This window comes from Primulina huaijiensis, chromosome 3 (genome assembly GCF_012295235.1).
Source record: "Primulina huaijiensis isolate GDHJ02 chromosome 3, ASM1229523v2, whole genome shotgun sequence".
Taxonomy (NCBI): Eukaryota; Viridiplantae; Streptophyta; class Magnoliopsida; order Lamiales; family Gesneriaceae; genus Primulina; species Primulina huaijiensis.
The window spans coordinates 11333988-11348974 of record NC_133308.1 but is presented as its reverse complement, the minus strand read 5'-3'; the positions used below and the strand labels follow the sequence as shown (position 1 = coordinate 11348974).

General features: G+C 37.7%; 1 long non-coding RNA gene across 1 annotated transcript; it reads left to right on the top strand.

Annotated features, from left to right (window-relative positions):
• Nucleotides 1-49: 49 nt before the first annotated feature.
• Nucleotides 50-1566, top strand: LOC140972179 (uncharacterized). Its single transcript, XR_012174455.1, has 3 exons — nucleotides 50-180; nucleotides 664-763; nucleotides 1209-1566. It is a non-coding gene; the product is annotated as an uncharacterized lncRNA (long non-coding RNA).
• The last annotated feature ends 13421 nt before the right edge of the window (nucleotides 1567-14987 follow it).

Sequence of the window (14987 nt, the reverse complement as noted above, 5' to 3'; positions counted from 1 at the left end):
AATTACCTTCTTTGTCGTCACTTCTTTGTGATTCTAATCTTCTTTCTCATCTTAGGCGGGAGTTGTTGAGGCCCTCGGTAGCTTGGTGAAAGAATTTGTTGGTGGAAGTAGTGAGGAGAAGAAGGCTGTGTTCAAACGAATAGAAGGTGAAGCAGAATGGCTAACGGGTTCTGCTGCAAGGTTCTCGTAAATGCTTTTTGTATTTTTATTACTCGCATAACACTTGAGTGCGTCTATATTTTTCTTGTTGTGTGATCGTTACCTTTGTGCATGATGGTTCTCCGTTCCACAGAAAAAGTTAGATGTACTTGATTACCTTTGGAGTAGGGATGCTTTTTTAGAAATCTCGTTACAACTCACATACAAATTTGGTAGGGATTTGTCGTGGAGAGTTATCTTTCCTTGAAAAATGATACAGTTGGTATAGTAACCCAATATGTATTTGACAAATGTGTGAGATACTGTGTTTTCCTTTCATTTTTTCTCAAATTTCATGGTTTAAGTATGAAATAAAATTAAGTAAAAATACCTAAAACTACAGTTGTCTCTTATTGTAAAGTATTGGTATGGGTGTTAAAAACACCTTTTATTACTTGCACATGCTATCCGTGAGACATAGGGCATCCCTAGTATCCTTTATTCAGGTTCTGTTTAATTACTAAGGTATGGAAAGATGTACCTGAAAGCTGCTAAGAGTTGCATGGACAAAGGTGCTGATTATGCCAAGAATGAAATTCAGCGGTTGGAACGCATGCTTGCCAAGGTAAATACCGTAAGTTGTCCGCTAATCTTTCAATATATGTCTTTTTTCCCTCAATTACACAATCGTAACCTACACTTTTCTTCCTCAACTCAGATATTTGAATGTTGGCCCGACTATTCATCAATTAATTCATTTAAAAGATAAGACTCTAGTTTTTAAAGAAATTTTAGTGTTCTGCAAGCTTCAAACTAAATCATTTCCCTTAATTATTGGATCATGATTAGACCTATCAACTCGTGGTAGTCAATTTATTTTTGGAAGAACAACTTAGTATCTTTATGCAACTATGCTGTCAACTTAGTATCTTTATGCAACTATGCTGTCAACTTTTTCAAAGTTCTGATCATAGTGTGTCTATTTCAGAGCCATGACTATCGACACATTCATGTTTTAAGAACTTGAAACTTTTTAATGCCTGAGACATTTTTATGACGTTTATCAACAGTCAATCAGCCCAGCAAAGGTGGACGAGTTCACATTGAAGAAGAATATCCTTTCTATCTTTGCTGTAGATCAGTGAGGAATCACCGCAAACAGAGCTTGTCGTGGAGAGCATTTGCAGGTATTTTCCCCCTAGTTGGGAAATGATGTGGCTTCGTTCTCCCAGTTAACTTCTCTCAAACATTCTGGCGTCGTGGGATGTTAGTCAGGAGCGTGAGTGAACTTTTATTATTTTTGCAGCAACTAGATATTACAATTACTGTGCGTATTTATGTATGGAAAAGTTTGCTGTTCTGTAAAATCTGCATTAATTTCGGATCTGTTCAGCATTTTTTTGGCGAGATTTAATTTCAATATCTATATTTTACTATTAAAATACTTTCGATCGTTTTTCCAAATTTTTGGAACTAAAGTTTTGGGTTTAAATTCTATAGAATAAATAATTACGGTAAGAGAACAATGGTAAATAAACTAACATTTGTAACTTAAATTTATTTTTGTTAAATTTCCATAACCAAATGTGAACAAATTGGTAATAATTTTCGTGTAAAAGTTAATACCGACGAAGTAAAAAATCTCACATACCTAGGTTTCGGTATGTTAGAGTAAAATACTTTCCCGTTAGTTGTAGTTTTACCATCATTCGCACAGAGGCGTTTGGATCAGGAGATGACCGATTTAGATATGATCTATCTAAATATAGCCGAGCTGAATCCTGCGCGGATAATCAGACGTTAGAAGCACCAGAAGTGTTTTCAGTTTGACCTCTTTGATGCTTGATTCAGTCCGTAGAGCAAACTTAAGAATGCATATATAATAATACTTATGTAAAACAATGAGTGTATGCCTTAAATCATAGAGAGTTTGATATTTATAGAATTGGAATTGGATATCTTTTATGTGAAGAATTCTAGTATGAAAAGTTATTTGAATATCAAATTTGCACTGATCTTATTTTATCTTTGGTAATTTATGGATTTGAATGGTATATCCCGAATTTCTCGATATTCTTTCCTTATCACATAAGATTTATTCTAGAGTTTTATATGTATAGTACTTCATTAACTAGCATACTCATTTGAGTTCCGGTCGGCTAATAGATTTTCCCAAATTAGATTGCTTGACTTGATCTTCGTCGAGGGAATTACTCCCGAGCCGAGGTGATCAGGTCGGGTACGCGTTGTCGGACGAGCTCTATGACCCTCGAGTTGGTGCTCCCATAATTTGGCTGATCCACCAAAACATACTCGGATGCTGAGTTGTACTCCAAGTGGCTTATTAGGTCTTTACTATATTCTTAATCAGATTTAATATGAACCCGTTGTCTTAGCTAATCAACGCCTATCGAGTCAGATTCTCTCAAGTCTAGGTCGAGTCAGAATTACTGGACTATCAATAGTACCTCGCCCTTTTGCCTAAAGGAAGTAAGAATTTCAGGCCAAGTGTTTTCTTTAATGACCCGACCCAAATAAAGTAAGTCATTTCTAGAATTGTTCTTGCTTCAAATTCTAGTTTTTTCGAGTTCATCAGAGCCGTCGGATCGCAAAGCCATGGACGGCTGAGATCAAGATCCACGTAACATGATTCAAGCCACTTTTATTTATCGCCATCCGATACACTTACGTCTATTCCAATTACCGAGGGGATGACTCAGCTTGCCGTGCTATTCTATACGGCCCGATCATCTTTGATCGTCAGTCAAGATCATCTGTCATCTCCTATAAATAAGTGGCCATTTTTTTTCATTTCCTCTCTTCATTTTCCTTCCATTAATCTGCTGAACTGCCAACTCCCTTTCGAACAACAAATTTCCTATGCTCGGACCTCGTGTGACTTCCCTTAGTAAGTTTATTATTATTTTCCTTTTCATCAAAACAAAATGTCCAATCCCGATCCCCGAGCCATTTATGAGGTCAATACTTTTGTCGATGCTCCCTCTTCTGGCCCTGATAAATCCCCGAGCCCCGAACACTTGAGTGAGTATGAGAGTCGCCTTAGAAAATTCAAGGCCCTAAAACCCCAATTAAGAGGTGCCGGGCTAAAATAATATGAGGTGGAAGGTTCTCATCTCGACCACGCACTTGCCGACCCACTTAGGGAAAAATCCGGTATGCCATATGGTTTTGACCTGGCCATGCCCGGAGTGAGTGACCAAGCCCACCAGCCAACCCGGGATATCATACCTTGTATAAAGGCCAATTAAATAAGGGTACAAGGTTCCCTGAGCCCCGAATGATCCAAGGGGTGTGTAAATATTATGACGTTTCCCCGAGAAAACTTACCCCCCAATTGTTATTCCACCATCCTATCCTTGGGTGTCCTTGTCATTTTTTTTATATTAAAATCACCATGGCCTTTCTGCTCAAATTTGTATTATTAACATTAAAACCGAGCATCAGTTTCTAGGTGGCAACCCCTTCTATCATAAAGGATAGTCGAACAAAATTTTCTATGTTTTCCTCTGATGCGATCCTGGTGAAATGGATGAGCCGTGTCGGGTGCTCCACCGGATCTGCTATCAAGATAATGAAGGGAATAAGAGCAGTGAGATATATCTGTGATGAAGATATATCTCTGTAATATGGCTTCAGCTATAACCTGCACACAATGAAATGAACTCGTGAATGGGCGCCGGAAGGGTGTCCGGCGTGGCCACTCCGATGCTTAAGTCAGCAGGGTACTCAAGCGATAAAACCAATGTAGTCAAGTGTTGACTGTGTGATATTGGTGTGAATGAATGAATGTAAATGTAAAGGGAGAACCTGATATTTATAGTAGGAGAAGTAATGATGACCTCGTTCTGCGTGCTACCTACTAATTACAGTAGGGCGGCTATATTCTGACATGTCAAATCATACACTAGTCACATCCCGCCTGTCTGACTTTGTCAACCACTTGGATTATTGTCAGAGATAGGACAATCGCCTACATCCTATTCTGCTAGTGTACTCGAGTGCGGTGCTCATATCGAGGTGGCTCGGTTAGAATGCCTACCGGGGGCTTATATAAGAGCCCAGGCGTCTGGTTGCCCGGGGAGTAGAGCCCGGGCTTGCACCTGCCCGGCTTCAGAAGAATCCATCCTGCAGATTGCCCCTGATTTGGGAATCCATCTGATATCCCGGGTCATCCATGACCCGTGCTCTTACAGGTGTATCATCACACATCCCTTAAATAGTCGGGCTAGAGTCATACTCGCTGTCCCGATTAGTCATGCTTGGATTCTCAAAGAGATGATCAATATGGTTTTATAAAAGTATCGGGGGCTTCATGTCTCCCAGAGATGGGATGAGGAGCCGGAGTCTCGTGTCTCATGGACTTGTGATAAGATGTCGGGGCCTCGTGTCTCCCGGGCTCGAAATGGTCGAGGTACGGAGCTCCGAGCCAGGTTTGAGAACCCTGGGCTTATAGATAACCAAGGTGCGGAGCCTTGGGCCGGGGAGCATGTCCCGGGCTCGAAATGGTCGAGGTGCGGAGCGCCGAGCCAGGTTTGAGAACCCTGTGCTTATAGATAACCAAGGTGCGGAGCCTTGGAATTTATGGGAATGTTCTGTATATGGATAATATTTGTTTCCGGCTTTCAGCATTTTCACTTGCCCTATTTATAATATATTTTTGTGAGGGGTCGACAGTGGATCTGCCACACCAAGTTGGCTATTACTTGAGGAAGTAGGAAGAAATCTTGAACAAGGCCAAGATACTCCTCCAATTCAATCTCCCATAGGCGTATTGTGCAAGAATATCCTGAGGAATCAACGAATTGTGATGTTTGAGTAGGCTCTTTGCCTGCACCTGCATAACGGGTAATAAGAACAATGATGTACCCAATGGAGTGTATGATCAAGGTCGCCAAGAGAATTTTCTTACTTGGAACACGGTGTGGCAGATCCACTGTCGACCCCTCAGAAAAATATATTATAAATAGGGCAAGTGAAAATACTGAAAGTCGGAAACAAAAATTATCCATATACAGAACATTCCCATAAAATCCAAGGCTCCGCACCTTGGTTATCTATAAGCCCAGGGTTCTCAAACCTGGATCGGGGCTCCGCACCTCGACCATTTCGAGCCCGGGACATGTTCCCCGGCCCAAGGCTCCGCACCTTGGTTATCTATAAGCCCAGGGTTCTCAAACCTGGCTCGGAGCTCCGTACCTCGACCATTTCGAGCCCGGGAGACACAAGGCCCTGACATCTTATCTCAAGTCCATGAGACACGAGACTCAGGCTCCTCATCCCATCTCTAGGAGACATGAAGCCCCCGATGCTTTTATAAAACCAGATTGATCATCTCTTTGGGTATCCAAGCATGACTAATCGGGACAGCGAGTATGACTCTAGCCCGACTATTTAAAACCGCATTGAACACCACATTATTTTCAAGTGAGTACCCACCGATGAACTAATTGATCAGCTCATTGCAAATCTTGGGAAGTGGTCAAGGTGTAGTTGTCTCTCAATTTTTCTTTCCATACACAACTATTTTAGAAATTACAAGTGTCTAGTTCTCAGGGCCAGAAGAGGGAGCATCGACAAAAGTAGTGACCTCATCAAAAAATGAATTCTTCTTCTAATTGCACTAGAGAATATTCCCATCTAATCATAAATATTTTCTTAGAAAATCAACATGTCCCAAAAGCATTCATAATATTCACGATTAACTTATAGCCCAAAAATATAGAACGTCAATACTAAAACCCAAAAATCAACATAGTCCAATTCCATCACGAAGCCAACATGCATTGAAATCAAATAATTTCTTATTTCATATCTTATTACATATAAAATTTTAAAGCATATAAATCATATATCCTCATAAAGTTTTTAAACATGTAACGTAAACATATAATTATGCAGGTAACATCATAAAATCATATAAAGCATTTAAACTTACAAGTTTGAGTATTGACAACTGAGCTTCCCGGCACTGATGGTGGCACAACCCTTTACAGAACCATTGCTCTGATACCAACTGAAACGTCTGCTTAATCAGTTTCTTAAAACGTGCTAAAAATTATTTTTTTTAAAGCCTCACTTAGCATTCGGCCGAACCATAAAATATTTTGACATCATTTTAAAAATAAATTTACCAACTAACATTTGAAAATCAAAGGAAATAGCCCATACTATAACCTCTCAAAAACCACTCATAAATAATTAAAAGTCATAAAAATATTCTTAACATAACTTAAAATAATAAATCATAACTAGTGCGGAAAACTAGCGTCGGTCCTCGGATTATGTGCTTCAGTCCAGCAAAGTCAACCATCAAGATCTTCATTAACATATTCATAATCAATAGCACATGCATCAATCACACCTAGTGAGTCTAAAGACTCAACACGTCATATCCTTGATAACAAGTAATACATAATACACATCAAATGCAACAGTGAAAAATACTTGTACTTAAAATATCGTTTTTATGAAGATGCATAAAATTTAACCATAAACGTTTTCAAAAATATTTTCATGATGCATAAACTTTAAAGAAAAACATTTTCATAATGATGCATCATCTTTAAACATAAACATTTTCATAACCTTTGTCATAAACTTTTGCATAAACGTTTTCATATCATCATAAACATATTCATATTCATATCATCATCAACATATACGTATTCATATTATCATCAACATATACGTATTCCTTTATCTTTTCGTTGAATTCAGATAGTTAATTGTGACTTTCGTGTTCATCTACGTCTACGTCTACGTGTTGGGCGATGGATCCATCTACATGTAACCACAGTACTGGGCGGCGTGGACACCAGCAACACTCTCACCGGTCAACTGGGCCTTGGCCTTACGTATTAACATATTATCGTATACATATACATATCTGTATCCAAGGAAATACGATCGTCTGGCTCCCACTGGGACCATAACCCTCACGACATTTCTAACATATCATCGTATTAGTCACAATTACTTCATTTCCTTCAACGTTTCATATTATCATCACTTTATAAAAATCACACATTTAATATCCTTTTCTTTTCAAAAACAAGCATGCAACATATCTTTTAACGTTATCGTTTCCTCATAAAAATTCATAAATCTTTTAAAAGAAACCTTTCAACATATAAAAATCCATAAATCTTTTAAATAAACATTTCAACATCATAAACATTTAAAATATGCATTTAAATCTCAAACATTTAAAATAAACATTTTAACATATTAAATCAAAACCTTATAAAATAACATTTTGACATAATAAATCGTAAACATTTAAAATCCAAGTCATAAAATTCATAAACATTTGAAATAATCATATTAGCACATAAAACAGCATTCAGGACACTGCCATGACGTTTACTAATTTCTAGTTGTAAAATGACCGTTTTACCACTGGACGTAAAATTTTACTGTTTTTGACATTTTCTTAATTTCCTTGACTCTAACATGTCCCAAATAATTATTTAAGCTTACATGAATTTTTTCATATTTTTATTTATCCTAAATCGAGGACTTTTAAATTAATCATTAAATGTGACGTATTAATGTGTTTTAATCCCGAACTAAACCAAAACTTAATACTAAATTCCCAAATTTAAAGCTCATATTTGTAATAATTATTTAAGCTTAAATACAATTTTCCATAATTTTATAAAGTTTAAAACTAGGCTTTTCAATTAACTCGTTAATTAGCGTTTCGTGCGGCGATTAAATCCCGAATAAATCCAAAACTCATTATTTTGATCCCAAATTTTAAACATAACATTTTTAAGATTTATTCTACCCTTCCAAGTCATGAGCTACCCTCGTGGACCCATGGATTCAATTTTTGTTCTTTAATTTTCGTTTTAGACACCTTATTGAACCACCCGTGCCATCTCCCAATTTACTCAAGTCACGCCCGAGCCACCTTGAGCCAAAACCTAGTCAACTCATCTAGGGAACCTACTGTGCAAGCCCAGCCCAAAAACCCAGCCCTGGCCCGCACAAAACTTGCTGAACAGCAGGCCCAATATTCTGTCTGTGTGCGTGTCTTGTGTTCTGGTTGTACTAGGAATCCTAACCCAACTAGGACCCTTCCAGTCAAGCCACCACCGAGCCCACCTGACCCTAACCTTCCTTGGACCATGTCTAGCCCAAGACCAGACCAACCCATGTCCTGAAACCAGCGCACGAAGCACCTGAATCAGAACAGCCTGCGCGTTTCCCCCTCTCCCTTGCGTGCGTGCGTTCCTTCTCGTGGGCTATTGCTCAAGCCACCATGAGCCCTGACCATTCCTACCCCTCCTTGAACCATCCTAAGCCACCGTCCAGACCCCCAAACCCAGCCCCTAACCAAGCTGCAGCCCCCTGTACAGGGACCGAACGCTAGAAGTGCTTGGGCAGAGTCCTAACTTTCATGGACTCCTCCCCAGCCTGAACCACGAGTCCTAGCCCTGCTAGGACTCTTCCTAGGACCTAGCCACGACCCTTAGGACCCAACCCCCAGACCTGGTCAAGCCCCAAGCCCCCATGCACCCTAGCCAAGTCCCTTGAATTTTTGTACAAGCCATAGAAACTCACGGCTTCATATTTCTGAATTTCCTATGGTTTCAGCTTATTTCTCTTCATGTTTGCAACGTATTGGGGTGGTTAAGGACTCAATAAAACATGTAAAAAAACATCCCTCAACCTATCCTAATCATGGCAGCTCCTAATCAACATAATATTCATGTTTTTTTGTTCATAAACCACACTTTAAAAATCACATATGCAAAACGAAAATATTACAAAGTGTCCTTTGTTTTTCATGCAAGATAATTTTAAATAATTACTATAGTGTGAAAGATGAGAAAATGAAGAATTATGACGTGGCTTTGCGTTTTAAACGCACGAAAAACCGTTGATGATTGCGAAGAACGGCGACGAACGATCATGGCTTGAATTTACATGACAAAACCAAACTCTCCTTGATGTGATTGTGGGTGCCGTGGGTTTTTGGAGTGTAAAGAAATTCTGAATTGTGTTGCTAGGTGGAGGCGTGGTTTATGTTTAATTTGGGGTGGGGTTTAATATATTTTATACACTAATTAACTACTAACTAGGCTTTGGCCTAATAAGCTAATTAAATTAAGCCCATTAGTCTAATTAGGTTATAAATAAAATATTAACAAGGTTTTGGTAAAAATAAATTTGTGAATTTATTAGCCGGATTGCTAAAAAGCTCGTATTTTATTTGAAAAACCAATACCGATAAAATTTACGTTCCGGCGTATAAAATCACCTCAAAACCCCATATTTTAAAAAATACTTAAAAGCAACACTCATATTTTAAATAATTAAAAACAATTATTTAATAAAACATTTTACGTTTTTCAGCCTTCGGTCCCCGTTCCTCGATCGCAACTCGAATAACCTTTAAAAATATATTTTAATACAACTATGTATAAAAATATATTTTAAACATGCAAATATGCACAATATAATTAAATAATGCAATTAAAACAATTAATTAAAATACAACATAATTTAATAATTGCATGCATGTGGTTTACGTGGACCTTAAAATTTTCGGGGCGTTACAAATATAGTCAAACTCAATTCACATGTTCAAACATCTCTGTTCCCCACTCCAGTTTAAAATTTTCACCCTCTGATCATGCATGCTTCTAGATCCAACATTCGTGCAAAGAGAATTCAATATTTTAAATAAAACTTCATGTCTCTACCACAGTATGTGCTAAGGAAATTCGAGTACATGACAGAGAGGGCATGTCTAATCACCTCATAATCATCCTTGGCTAAGAAGTACTACTTCGAACACTGTCGGCTGACACACAATCAATGCAAAATAACTAATACTAAATGCCAACAAATACATCATCTTGCATCAGGCTTAGTGTTCGAAAACATATAACCGACATGATGGCAACAAAATTTAGGAGGTCAGGATCAGACTGAGAATGGCAAGGATCTTTGGCAGTTATCTCGTCCTCCCAGGTCATGGGGCAAGAGTGTTCTAGTAGTCTTCATGGAGGATGATACACCTGCAAGAGCCCGGGTCATGGATGACCCGGGATATCAGATGGATTCCCAAATCAGGGTCAATCTGGAGAATGGATTCTTCTGAAGCCGGGCAGGTGCAAGCCCGGGCTCTACTCCCCGGGCAACCAGACGCCTGGGCTCTTATATAAGCCCCCGGACGGCATTCTAACCGAGCCACCTCGATATGAGCACCGCACTCGAGTACACTAGCAGAATAGGATGTGGGCGATTGTCCTATCTCTGACAATAATCCAAGTGGTGNTATAGACGCACTCAAGTGTTATGCGAGTAATAAAAATACAAAAAGCATTTACGAGAACCTTGCAGCAGAACCCGTTAGCCATGAAATTTGAGAAAAAATGAAAGGAAAACACAGTATCTCACACATTTGTCAAATACATATTGGGTTACTATACCAACTGTATCATTTTTCAAGGAAAGATAACTCTCCATGACAAATCCCTACCAAATTTGTATGTGAGTTGTAACGAGATTTCTAAAAAAGCATCCCTACTCCAAAGGTAATCAAGTACATCTAACTTTTTCTGTGGAACGGAGAACCATCATGCACAAAGGTAACGATCACACAACAAGAAAAATATAGACGCACTCAAGTGTTATGCGAGTAATAAAAATACAAAAAGCATTTACGAGAACCTTGCAGCAGAACCCGTTAGCCATGAAATTTGAGAAAAAATGAAAGGAAAACACAGTATCTCACACATTTGTCAAATACATATTGGGTTACTATACCAACTGTATCATTTTTCAAGGAAAGATAACTCTCCATGACAAATCCCTACCAAATTTGTATGTGAGTTGTAACGAGATTTCTAAAAAAGCATCCCTACTCCAAAGGTAATCAAGTACATCTAACTTTTTCTGTGGAACGGAGAACCATCATGCACAAAGGTAACGATCACACAACAAGAAAAATATAGACGCACTCAAGTGTTATGCGAGTAATAAAAATACAAAAAGCATTTACGAGAACCTTGCAGCAGAACCCGTTAGCCATGAAATTTGAGAAAAAATGAAAGGAAAACACAGTATCTCACACATTTGTCAAATACATATTGGGTTACTATACCAACTGTATCATTTTTCAAGGAAAGATAACTCTCCATGACAAATCCCTACCAAATTTGTATGTGAGTTGTAACGAGATTTCTAAAAAAGCATCCCTACTCCAAAGGTAATCAAGTACATCTAACTTTTTCTGTGGAACGGAGAACCATCATGCACAAAGGTAACGATCACACAACAAGAAAAATATAGACGCACTCAAGTGTTATGCGAGTAATAAAAATACAAAAAGCATTTACGAGAACCTTGCAGCAGAACCCGTTAGCCATGAAATTTGAGAAAAAATGAAAGGAAAACACAGTATCTCACACATTTGTCAAATACATATTGGGTTACTATACCAACTGTATCATTTTTCAAGGAAAGATAACTCTCCATGACAAATCCCTACCAAATTTGTATGTGAGTTGTAACGAGATTTCTAAAAAAGCATCCCTACTCCAAAGGTAATCAAGTACATCTAACTTTTTCTGTGGAACGGAGAACCATCATGCACAAAGGTAACGATCACACAACAAGAAAAATATAGACGCACTCAAGTGTTATGCGAGTAATAAAAATACAAAAAGCATTTACGAGAACCTTGCAGCAGAACCCGTTAGCCATGAAATTTGAGAAAAAATGAAAGGAAAACACAGTATCTCACACATTTGTCAAATACATATTGGGTTACTATACCAACTGTATCATTTTTCAAGGAAAGATAACTCTCCATGACAAATCCCTACCAAATTTGTATGTGAGTTGTAACGAGATTTCTAAAAAAGCATCCCTACTCCAAAGGTAATCAAGTACATCTAACTTTTTCTGTGGAACGGAGAACCATCATGCACAAAGGTAACGATCACACAACAAGAAAAATATAGACGCACTCAAGTGTTATGCGAGTAATAAAAATACAAAAAGCATTTACGAGAACCTTGCAGCAGAACCCGTTAGCCATGAAATTTGAGAAAAAATGAAAGGAAAACACAGTATCTCACACATTTGTCAAATACATATTGGGTTACTATACCAACTGTATCATTTTTCAAGGAAAGATAACTCTCCATGACAAATCCCTACCAAATTTGTATGTGAGTTGTAACGAGATTTCTAAAAAAGCATCCCTACTCCAAAGGTAATCAAGTACATCTAACTTTTTCTGTGGAACGGAGAACCATCATGCACAAAGGTAACGATCACACAACAAGAAAAATATAGACGCACTCAAGTGTTATGCGAGTAATAAAAATACAAAAAGCATTTACGAGAACCTTGCAGCAGAACCCGTTAGCCATGAAATTTGAGAAAAAATGAAAGGAAAACACAGTATCTCACACATTTGTCAAATACATATTGGGTTACTATACCAACTGTATCATTTTTCAAGGAAAGATAACTCTCCATGACAAATCCCTACCAAATTTGTATGTGAGTTGTAACGAGATTTCTAAAAAAGCATCCCTACTCCAAAGGTAATCAAGTACATCTAACTTTTTCTGTGGAACGGAGAACCATCATGCACAAAGGTAACGATCACACAACAAGAAAAATATAGACGCACTCAAGTGTTATGCGAGTAATAAAAATACAAAAAGCATTTACGAGAACCTTGCAGCAGAACCCGTTAGCCATGAAATTTGAGAAAAAATGAAAGGAAAACACAGTATCTCACACATTTGTCAAATACATATTGGGTTACTATACCAACTGTATCATTTTTCAAGGAAAGATAACTCTCCATGACAAATCCCTACCAAATTTGTATGTGAGTTGTAACGAGATTTCTAAAAAAGCATCCCTACTCCAAAGGTAATCAAGTACATCTAACTTTTTCTGTGGAACGGAGAACCATCATGCACAAAGGTAACGATCACACAACAAGAAAAATATAGACGCACTCAAGTGTTATGCGAGTAATAAAAATACAAAAAGCATTTACGAGAACCTTGCAGCAGAACCCGTTAGCCATGAAATTTGAGAAAAAATGAAAGGAAAACACAGTATCTCACACATTTGTCAAATACATATTGGGTTACTATACCAACTGTATCATTTTTCAAGGAAAGATAACTCTCCATGACAAATCCCTACCAAATTTGTATGTGAGTTGTAACGAGATTTCTAAAAAAGCATCCCTACTCCAAAGGTAATCAAGTACATCTAACTTTTTCTGTGGAACGGAGAACCATCATGCACAAAGGTAACGATCACACAACAAGAAAAATATAGACGCACTCAAGTGTTATGCGAGTAATAAAAATACAAAAAGCATTTACGAGAACCTTGCAGCAGAACCCGTTAGCCATGAAATTTGAGAAAAAATGAAAGGAAAACACAGTATCTCACACATTTGTCAAATACATATTGGGTTACTATACCAACTGTATCATTTTTCAAGGAAAGATAACTCTCCATGACAAATCCCTACCAAATTTGTATGTGAGTTGTAACGAGATTTCTAAAAAAGCATCCCTACTCCAAAGGTAATCAAGTACATCTAACTTTTTCTGTGGAACGGAGAACCATCATGCACAAAGGTAACGATCACACAACAAGAAAAATATAGACGCACTCAAGTGTTATGCGAGTAATAAAAATACAAAAAGCATTTACGAGAACCTTGCAGCAGAACCCGTTAGCCATGAAATTTGAGAAAAAATGAAAGGAAAACACAGTATCTCACACATTTGTCAAATACATATTGGGTTACTATACCAACTGTATCATTTTTCAAGGAAAGATAACTCTCCATGACAAATCCCTACCAAATTTGTATGTGAGTTGTAACGAGATTTCTAAAAAAGCATCCCTACTCCAAAGGTAATCAAGTACATCTAACTTTTTCTGTGGAACGGAGAACCATCATGCACAAAGGTAACGATCACACAACAAGAAAAATATAGACGCACTCAAGTGTTATGCGAGTAATAAAAATACAAAAAGCATTTACGAGAACCTTGCAGCAGAACCCGTTAGCCATGAAATTTGAGAAAAAATGAAAGGAAAACACAGTATCTCACACATTTGTCAAATACATATTGGGTTACTATACCAACTGTATCATTTTTCAAGGAAAGATAACTCTCCATGACAAATCCCTACCAAATTTGTATGTGAGTTGTAACGAGATTTCTAAAAAAGCATCCCTACTCCAAAGGTAATCAAGTACATCTAACTTTTTCTGTGGAACGGAGAACCATCATGCACAAAGGTAACGATCACACAACAAGAAAAATATAGACGCACTCAAGTGTTATGCGAGTAATAAAAATACAAAAAGCATTTACGAGAACCTTGCAGCAGAACCCGTTAGCCATGAAATTTGAGAAAAAATGAAAGGAAAACACAGTATCTCACACATTTGTCAAATACATATTGGGTTACTATACCAACTGTATCATTTTTCAAGGAAAGATAACTCTCCATGACAAATCCCTACCAAATTTGTATGTGAGTTGTAACGAGATTTCTAAAAAAGCATCCCTACTCCAAAGGTAATCAAGTACATCTAACTTTTTCTGTGGAACGGAGAACCATCATGCACAAAGGTAACGATCACACAACAAGAAAAATATAGACGCACTCAAGTGTTATGCGAGTAATAAAAATACAAAAAGCATTTACGAGAACCTTGCAGCAGAACCCGTTAGCCATGAAATTTGAGAAAAAATGAAAGGAAAACACAGTATCTCACACATTTGTCAAATACATATTGGGTTACTATACCA